Source organism: Citrus sinensis, chromosome 3, assembly GCF_022201045.2.
Source record: "Citrus sinensis cultivar Valencia sweet orange chromosome 3, DVS_A1.0, whole genome shotgun sequence".
Lineage (NCBI taxonomy): Eukaryota > Viridiplantae > Streptophyta > Magnoliopsida > Sapindales > Rutaceae > Citrus > Citrus sinensis.
The window spans coordinates 37288356-37298312 of NC_068558.1; the positions used below are offsets into that span (position 1 = coordinate 37288356).

Genomic DNA, 9957 nt, shown 5'->3' on the forward strand with positions numbered 1-9957 from the left:
GTCCATTAACAGGAGGGATATTTTCGATGGTACCCCTGAGATATGTCTTAATATTAGAAAATGCTCTTCATGTTTCAGAATTGGTCTTCAATATCCTTGTCAAAAAGCTTAATTTTTAAGTTTTTAGCAGCACCACTCCTCCCCAATAATTTTTTTAAAAAAATAGAGCTTTTAACAGCACCAGAGCAATATGGTAAGTAAATTAAGTAAAAAAAAAATTGCAGATTACCAAAATTTTCGGTTTTAGTTAAAAAACAATCTTTTTTTTAATATTTAATCATAGCATGGCTAGTAATTAAATTCCCTTCAATCATTAATAGTAATTAAATTCCCTCTTTCTCCACTATACACCGAGTAATTAATATTCGATCAGTTTAATCAAGGATTAATAATGGAATCATTTTTGAAAATTAAGAGAAGAAATTATTAAATACTACCAAAATTAGCCACATGCGATTCATGATTATAGGCGGAAACTCTCGGCCCCCATCCTGAAGTTTAAGTGCAGTAGGTTGGTCGATTTTCCTTTGGGCTAGGACTAAGGCCGCATCATCTTCCTTGGGCTTCTATGATGGGCTCTTCATCTTCGAGCCATCATAACATTCTTCAAATTACTTCTTTCGAAGGTCCGTGTAGGTGACTTTTGATTTGACTTTTATTTTAGTTACTTTTGTGTAAACGTGCCCAAGCCTTGGTGACACTTGATGCTACCTGTCAACATAAGTTAACGTTAAATAATGTTTGGGACACGCACATGTCTATTGCTCTTTCATTGTTCTTGCTTAGTCACCCTCCTACGCAACTCTTGCGCTCTTTGTAGGCCCATTCTAAGCCTGGTCAACAATAACTTTGATAATGATAATAATAATAATTCTGTAGGAATGCAGGGTTACCTAATTCCTCCTCATAGTTATTTTGTATTCGTACTCTTTGAGATTTGATATAAAATAAAAAATTTCTTTATAATATTGCTTAGGCGAACATGGAAAAGATTCATTTTTATAAAATATAACCAACCATATCAACTAACAAACATTGCCGTTAGTTAAATCAGTGTGTAATTAAGGATAGTAAGCCTTGGTTGCAACCAGAGCCACCAACTGTTCACACACGTTCCTTAATGGTTCAACCACCATCTTTTTGAGAATTATCACGTTACAAGTATAAAATCTCTCATCCATCCCCCAAAATCTCACTAACAATTGAGCCACTTTATGATCGAGTCATCTTCATTTCTCTCCAATGCCGAACGTCAAAGTTCGTCCGATCATCGTGTTCGATTATCCGGAAATACATCAAAGCGAGTCGCTAAAGCTCGCGGATAAGTGGCAAGATGATTATGCAAGTGGAAATCGCAATGACCTCCAATACTATTGGCATGCAAGACGAGCTTTCTTGAGCAGCTACCAATTTTCGGAAGAAAATAAGTGCAATAAGAAGTTCAAGGGATCTCTAAAGGAGTTGAACGAGGCAGCGATGAGAATGTTTTCGGATATTCGACAAGAAGTATCGAAGAGAAGGCTTGGGATTAGAGTTTTCAAGGTCAAATTTGTTGTGCCATCTTCCGCAGCTGTGATGAGTGTGGGATGTTTAATGCCATGGTTGAACAAAAGAGAATTGATCGATATATAAGTTTATATATATATGTATGTATCCCTCTCAAGAAATTTGGGGATAAAGATCTGTGATAATCATTCAAGTGATCGATATGAGTCATTATGTATACTTTGATCTCGTTGCAATATTTAAAAGTTGAACTCTTTTGTTTTTTGAGTTTTCATAAACAATTTACAAGTTGCACTTGGTTTTGGTTTTTGTTAATTAGGAGATATTAGATACATTGGAGTTCTTCAGTGCTTTGATAAGTGAACAATAATAAACAAATAATAAAGATACAATGGGAGAAAAAAAATCCATTACAAATTAAGCTTCCGATTGAATACAAAATTATGTAGCTTAGACCTTCTTAAAGCTAATTTGGTAATATTGTATGTTTTAAAATAATTGCTACATTGCTACAACTTGTGCTGTACAAATAATTAACTGTGAAGATAATCAATTAAATATTTAGTAAAATATATTTTTAAAAATACTATGAGTTTTAAAAACAGTCGTATGTATTTAGTAAATATTACTTCTAAATTACTATAAGAATTTAAATGACTTAGTTGAACATAATGTTAAATAAAAATTTTTACTCACACATTTATAAACATGTATATAAAATATTTTTTATTGGGTGTATATAATAATTGATAACCAAAATAAAGATTTTATGTTATTAATTTTATTTTGTTAATAAATCTCTTTAAAGTTAATAATTTTATTTCTTAAATTAAGGATAATTTTGAATTTTTATAATATACTATACATGAGAATATATATTGAATTGGATTACGGGCCCGTTTGGGATTGCTTTTAGGAGGTTTAAAAGTGATTTTAAAAATTTAAAAGGTAATTTTAGTGTTTGGTAAAAAAAACTCAAAATCACTTTTGTCAAAATCAGCCTCTCCTACACTACAGTTGATTTTGAAAAATAAAGAGAGATTAACTTTTAGATTATAATTTTGAGCATGAATTTTATCTTTTAATACAATTTCATAAATATCCTTAAAATTATTACCTAAACCCAAAATTATCCTTATTCAACTTGGAAACAAAATCAATATTTTAATAAAATTTTATTATAATTCATCAATATAAATTTATTAATATCAATTTGTTGGTTGAATTATTATTAAATTTGTTTCACTATATTATAAATTTAGTTATCAAATTTTTTGAGACAAAAAAATAAAAAATAAAATCAATATATTATAAATTTTATTTTTAGTTAAAATTATTATAATACACAATTAACATATTGCATGTGCATGTTTTTATAAGTAAAGTTTATCCTACAATATGTACATTTTAGTCATTTATTTTCTCTTAATAGTTTAACAGTAAAATTTACCAAATGCCCATAAATATTTTTCAAAACTCACAGTACTTTTGAAAATAAAATTTACCAAACGTTTAATTGATTCTCTTCATAGCAGATTATTTTTACAGCACAGCTAGCAGCAATTATTTTAAAAGTTACAGCATTCTCAAACTGGCCCTACGTATAAAATTGATTTTTAAAATTAAATTTTGAAGAGCTATTCTTTTTTTACTTTTCAAAATATGCTAGGATAGAATGATTTTATTAAAAATAATTTCTAAAAAATTTTAATAAACACTAAAATAAACTTTTAATTTTTTAAAATCATTTTTAAACTTTCCAAATACAATCCCAAGCATACTCTTACCTATACAAATTACAATTATCAGAAGATTATCTATTTTGATAACTGGCATTTATATATTAGTCAGTTCAAGATTTCACAGATTTTGGGTTACATCATTGGTAACACAATTGAATTAGTAAAGCAATTCCCATCTTGGTAAGCAAGGGCACGTGTATGAAAATGAAAGCGCGATTTCGGCCACGTACATATATAGTAATTCAACTAGCCTTCTCTGAGAAAATCCGTTATAATATTAAAGAAAGAGAAAAAATCAACCAGTATAAATCAAGTCAGAGATTAATTTTTTTCATTTGGAGTAAGGCATTAAAGAGTTAACACGTACCTATAAACTCTTGAAAACAAGGATGAAATGGGTGAAAAGAATTTTTTTCTCTATAATATATTGATATTATTTGATGGAGAGAATGACTGCTAGGTTATATTTCTTTTTAATTCTACCATTTAGGTCTTAATTATTTTATAATGATTTATTACTGTCCCTTATATTATGATTTTATTGTTCGAATTTTATTGTAGAAGGATAAAATGTGATTTTTAAGCATGCCAAATCTGTCCTAACACATCATATATTAGATTGATGGTAGAGTTCTAATATTTTAAGAATTTTTTTAGCTAGCAACTAATTATCTCATGTGAGAAATGGATTGAGCCAGACTTAAGTGACAAGAATTCAATTCTGACTGTTGGGTTAATTTTTTGCTTAATTAGTGTTGAATCAAAGGTTGTTAGATTAAAAAAATAAAAAATTTAAAAAAAATCAAAATCATTGATTCAACATTGAATCTTGATCTCAACATGCAACGTAACATTTTTCTGTAAACCTTAACAAACAAGAATACTTATTAAAATAAAAGATCTTTTAGTAAACCTTCACAAAGAAGAGAACTCGTTAAAATAAAATAAAAGCATTACATGCGGTTAGGGGAATATAGTGAACCTTATCTCTCATCACAAATATTGCAAAGAAAGAGAGACGAACTCTGAAGAAAAGGCAAATAGCGAACATGAAATACTTATTTGGGAATCCGTGACAATGTCATCCGTTAATTATATTCATCGGCCTTTGGTACCGGGTTTTATGCTGAAGCTAAGGCCACGTGTGTATTGTTCTCTACGGGGATGGGCTGAAAGAGCAATGCAAAAACTTCATCCATAGTCTCTTGTTTTTGAGCACCATGCCCATCTCCATGTAGATATATAAAATGGGCAACTCTCAGCGGATTCAATATGATTTCATTTTTAGTTTGAAACAAGGGAGGATCTTTATCATTACTAGCTCTGCATACATCCATCATCACCTTCTTCCACATCTGTCTTATCAAGTCCTTGATGTGCTCACGGGCAGCTTCCTCTGAGGCACCAGTTTCATGCATGTAACACTGGATTGATTTAGAAACATCACCTCTCTGTATCTCGTCCTGATGAAATATTGGAAAAAATAACACATAATCAATTCATAAAGGGGAGGAAATGGACGAATTTAGATCTAGGGCTGATCACTTAAGTTTGTGCTATGTTTTTTAGAATATCCTGCTGTCATGCGTCTATTATATTTCCGCTTATCCAATAACTACCAATTACAATACATTTTAAAAAACTCAGCACAAGGTAGGTCAGCACTAGCTAAATTATCTAAAAGCAACTATATGAATTTAATGCATTGTGGTGTAATAATATACCGATGAAGTTCCCAAATCGTTGAGAAGACGCAAAATCCTAGACGACCATTGAATTAAATCCGGATTGCTTTCTAGGTATTCCAGTTCCTTCTCTATGATTGGATTTGTGGCAGAAATGTATGCAGTAATTGTAATCAAAGGGCCTGATATTGATAATGCAGCATTTTTCAAGTATTCTTCCAGTGTTGGTGCGTACTTATTGTGGTACCATTTGGCCTCCACCAAGAAGGCTTGTAATAAGCCTAGCCACTGATGCACATGACACAGGAAAATCCCAGTTACCATTTATTAATTTAAAGAGGATCGAATAAATCGAAGGGGAGGAAGGGGAGGTACTGAATTTTTAATTCTGAGAAGCTGATCTGAGTCCTGTTGTTTGAGAATGTAATCAGCAACTTCACTAACAAAGTTGTAAAGCGCAAAGAAACATATTTTCATATAGTCTGGAAGCTGCTTTATAGCAAAATTGATGTCCCATCTGTGGAAAAGAAAAATCTTCACATGTGTATATACATATATATTTGAGAAGTAGCTATCTAGCAGCTTAATTAATTAATTAGGTATAAGAATATTTGCCAACAAACCTCTCCACAGCATAAGTGAATAGATCAAGTTCGTCCAAAGTACCATAGATATCATAAATATCATCAATGACTGTAACTAGAGCTCCCGCGATCGTGAGTACTCTCCTGGACTAAGCGAATTGAGGCTCAAACGCAATCCCCAGGCCACCGAGGAAGGATGTTATCAACCTGCTCCTGGCAAACCTTAATTTCTCTCCAAGACCCTTATCTTCCCACCACCTTCATAGTCACAGGCAAATGCAAAGCAACATTACAATACTATGACGCGCGCGCGCGCACGCACACACACACACACACACATATATATATATAGAGAGAGAGAGAGAGAATCGTTCTCTCTGGTGCAGACATTTGCACTTTATAAAGTGAGGACTTAGGTCTTTACAGTTGTGTCGAAGTGCTATATACAAGGGATTTACTGCACTGTAAAGGGCTGAGTCCACACCAGCTGAGAATGACAATATCTGCATATATGATTAAACTGTACAATTACTTAGCGTTTGATAACATCAAATCTTACCCTGAAATGTCTTTAAGTTCTTCCTGGTAAGTTGCTTGCAAAATGTTGAAGTCCAATTTAGCGAGCTGGAGTAATGCATGGTTCTTGTCCTTTTTTTTCTCATAAACATCAATGAACCACCTTGCCTCCAACCTTGGCATTCTCCAATGCAGAGGGAGCTCCAAGGCACGCCTGGCTTGCTCATTCAGGTCCTCATCATCCTTGTTGCTGTTCAAGCACTGTTTAAGATGTTTACTTGTGAATTGCCAGGCCTCCTCCATGATGCTTTCTCCTTCTAAACTACAATACGAGGCTTCATACAAGCTGAGTATTCCCTTGAAATCATTACAAATGAAACCTCCGTTCTTGTCTCTAAAGCTGCTAAAAACCTCTGCATGCAGTGCTCAACCAAATTAGAAAAATTGCATTATTTTGCATAATATATATATATATTATCAATCGATTTAAGTATTGAGATCATGCGTGCGTGTGACAAAGTAAGTGATGTAGTGAAACAAATGCATCCATTACCTTGAGATACATTATAACCATGTTGTCTGAGGAGTCTAAATTCAAGAGAGGTTGCATATAGATTTTCGTTCTTCCACTTATCATCCTTATTATTGTAGATATTGTGCAATATGTTCTCAATCTCAGTCTCAAAATGATAAGCCAATCCAAGTCTTTGCAAGTTGTCAATCAGCTCCAATTGATCCAGAGGCTTATTGGTCACACTCACTTCGTTAATCATCGTCTTTACTTTTCCCTGGAGATGTTCTGCTTGTTTTTTGTAACTTTCGCCCTGCATGCACAATTTAATTCAGTTTGCTGATCAAATCACGCTGTGTCTCAAATTCAAATTGAACTGAACAAAGGATTAATAATAATTAATCAATACATTAAAGTTGCAACTCAATGAGTGCAGAAAGTCATGGTCCCAAATTGAAGGTTGGTTGTTTGCTGATCTCCTAACAATTATTGCAGTATCAGGCTGGGTGCTAGCAAAGCACTGGGCTGGCTTGTATTGACTCATTCTCATGGTTGTTGCCCTATTTTTTGCAAGCGGAGGACATAATTTGAAACCATTTACAGAGGTAATAAACGTTGATGGAATAATGGAAGAAGGCATAATTGGATATAATGTATGTAAGCTTACTCTTTTTCTAACGCGCTTAATAATCTGTGGTACGTCTTGGGGTCAGGTGCATGCATACATATTTATAGGGAGAGGAAAAGTACGTACTGTACGTGTTTACTATTAATTTGTAATTTTATTTTCTGAAAAGTATTTTGTATAAGTCTTAATAATACAAAAATATTTTTTTTTAAAAAGATATTAGTAAGGCGGTCCATTTAATACTATATAAAAGTCTATGCCTAATTTAACTTAAAAATTAACTTGAAGATTAAAGATTTACCAAATCTTATATACTTAACTAAGTTTAATACTCAGCCGGTAATATTTTTTTAACAGCATGTGTTCAAATTTTGCACAGTAAAGTTGGTAATTCATCAATTTCCGTAAGTCTTACAACTGCTTCTATTCCTCTTCGGACTTTGTGAAATCGTTGGATTAATTGTCAAAATCTTCTCTCCAAAATGTCTTTCAAGTTTACTCATATACGGACAAAATAATGGAGCCGTTGATTGTCTTGCATGCTAATTTGGTACGCTCTGTCAAAGATTACGACACATTGATTGGATCCAACGCTTCGTTGGATTAATTATAGCCGTCCAATTCCAATTAGCAATTTCTTGAAGTATAACGTGGTGTGCCTAGTTTTTCAAAGTTTGTCGTTTGGATAGTTTAGGTGTGTCCGATCGCCATTTTTTTTCACAACACTGAATATAACAGAATCATTGCAAATTTTTCATTTATGGTTAAAAGAGCAGGAAACTCGTTAATTATTTGGGTTAGGTTATTTTGGAATTGCTCTACCTTAAAGTTAGTAATGATGATTGTAAAATTATAACAATAAATATAAATTTAATATTTATTTTTATAATCGTACAATAATTTATCAGTGACTCTAATGTAGCAACTCTATTATGACCTCTACCTAATTATAACGTGATAGACTCAATTAATTAATTAAAGTCTACTAATTAAGGGGCATGTGCCTTGGAGTGGGACACACTCACCTCTATATTTATTTTGAAATAAAAAATTATGCGAGACCCATTTAATCTGTGCAAGTGGGACCCACTCACCTCTATATTTATTTAGTTATCTCATCTTTAATCATGTGATGCTTTTATGTTCCATTATCCAATTATCAATTATTATTTGACAATAATGCAAACTTAATGTTCTTCAAGAAGCATCTTTTTCATTGATTTTGTTCGTGTCTAAGACAAATTTGAAAACAAATAATATATGGGACCTTGCTAAGTTAAATAATATTATAACTTACAACAATCCAATGTTGTATCTACTAATTCAAAAGCAATCGACAACTAAATTATGGTTGGTTTTAATGGTGCAACTCTTTGATTGTTGTAAATTACAATGTTATATAACTTATCTATACCCTTAATAAATGTTATTATAGTGGTCCGTGGGAGTCTAAATGCACTTATGAAGATTCATTGACGGATGAGTTTGTTTGTTTGTTTTTTTTTTTTTTACATTTTCTTAAGTTCATTTTTTTTATTAAAGTGGAGTTATTTGAACCCCTAAAATAACCACTAAACTTATTTCAATTTAAGTTTATGAATTATTACTATAGTCAAAATATATATAGTTCTATAAGACACTGTAGAAAACTATGCATATTTCAATTTAATTTACAGTTGATAAGCTATAAGTTAATATCCAAACCTAAGATACAGACACATACACGTATTGGGTTTAAGTTATTATCTTAAAATTATTTGAACAAGTTCCATTTCCTGAAAAGGTGATTCATTGAATTAAGATACTTTATATTAATTTTACAGGAGATAATAAAACTGAAGATGGTGTTCAATCCATCTATATATAATTGTAGTGGTACCATGTATATATAGCAAACGAACAAAGCAGCATGTGGCACGACATAAATATGTTTTGGTAGGGCATGCGGCACGACTCGACATACATGCAAGTTGGGTTGGCTGAAAATTTTAGGCACCTGGATCTTAAAAGCATTGCATTATTAAAGATAAGATAAATAAAGGCACGTGAAAGGACCTGCAATAAGCATGTTTCACTTTTTAATGAAAGTAAACTTAAAATTTTATGATTTTACAAATAATTTGAAATTGAATCTTGTTATATATTTTATTAGTGTCATTTAATTCTTAGTTTAAAAAAATAATCTGATTTTTTTATGTTTATAATTTATTAAATGAATATGTGATATCATAATTTTAATAAATAAAACTATAAATATCATGATTTTATAAAATATTTATTAATATTATTATGGATTATAATCTATAACTCTATGTAAGTGTGAGCTAACAATTAAGTTAACCCTTAAGAAAAACTTATTATTGTTGTTGTTATTGTTAAATATTAAAAAAGAATTCCAATACTGTAAAATCTAACTTAATAGTTAGTATTATATTCTCTCACTATTGTTAGTTTATTATTATTGAACATAGACTTGAATTTTGAAACTTTTGATTTGATTGAATTCAACTAAAGGCATATGGGCAAAAAAAAAAAAAAAGTATATGGGACTGAAAAAAGGATGCCAACAGATTGGCATGCCTTCTTAAAAAATTAAGGAAAAAAAATTTGTTGTGTTTTTTTTCTTAGGCACAGCCCACGGGATGACACGCATGGACATAACACATATATCAGGTCAATTAGGAATGGCACGACACAAACATATGATTTATATGGTATGACACGAGCACGAGCCTGCATAAACCTTCATTTGATAGTTGGTACGGCCCGTTGGCCAACTCTACTA

The 9957-nt window shown here is 31.6% G+C and overlaps 1 pseudogene; it reads right to left on the reverse strand.

Annotated features, from left to right (window-relative positions):
• Positions 1-4174: 4174 nt before the first annotated feature.
• On the reverse strand, positions 4175-7184 carry LOC102617965 ((R)-limonene synthase 1, chloroplastic-like; annotated as a pseudogene).
• Positions 7185-9957: the final 2773 nt, after the last annotated feature.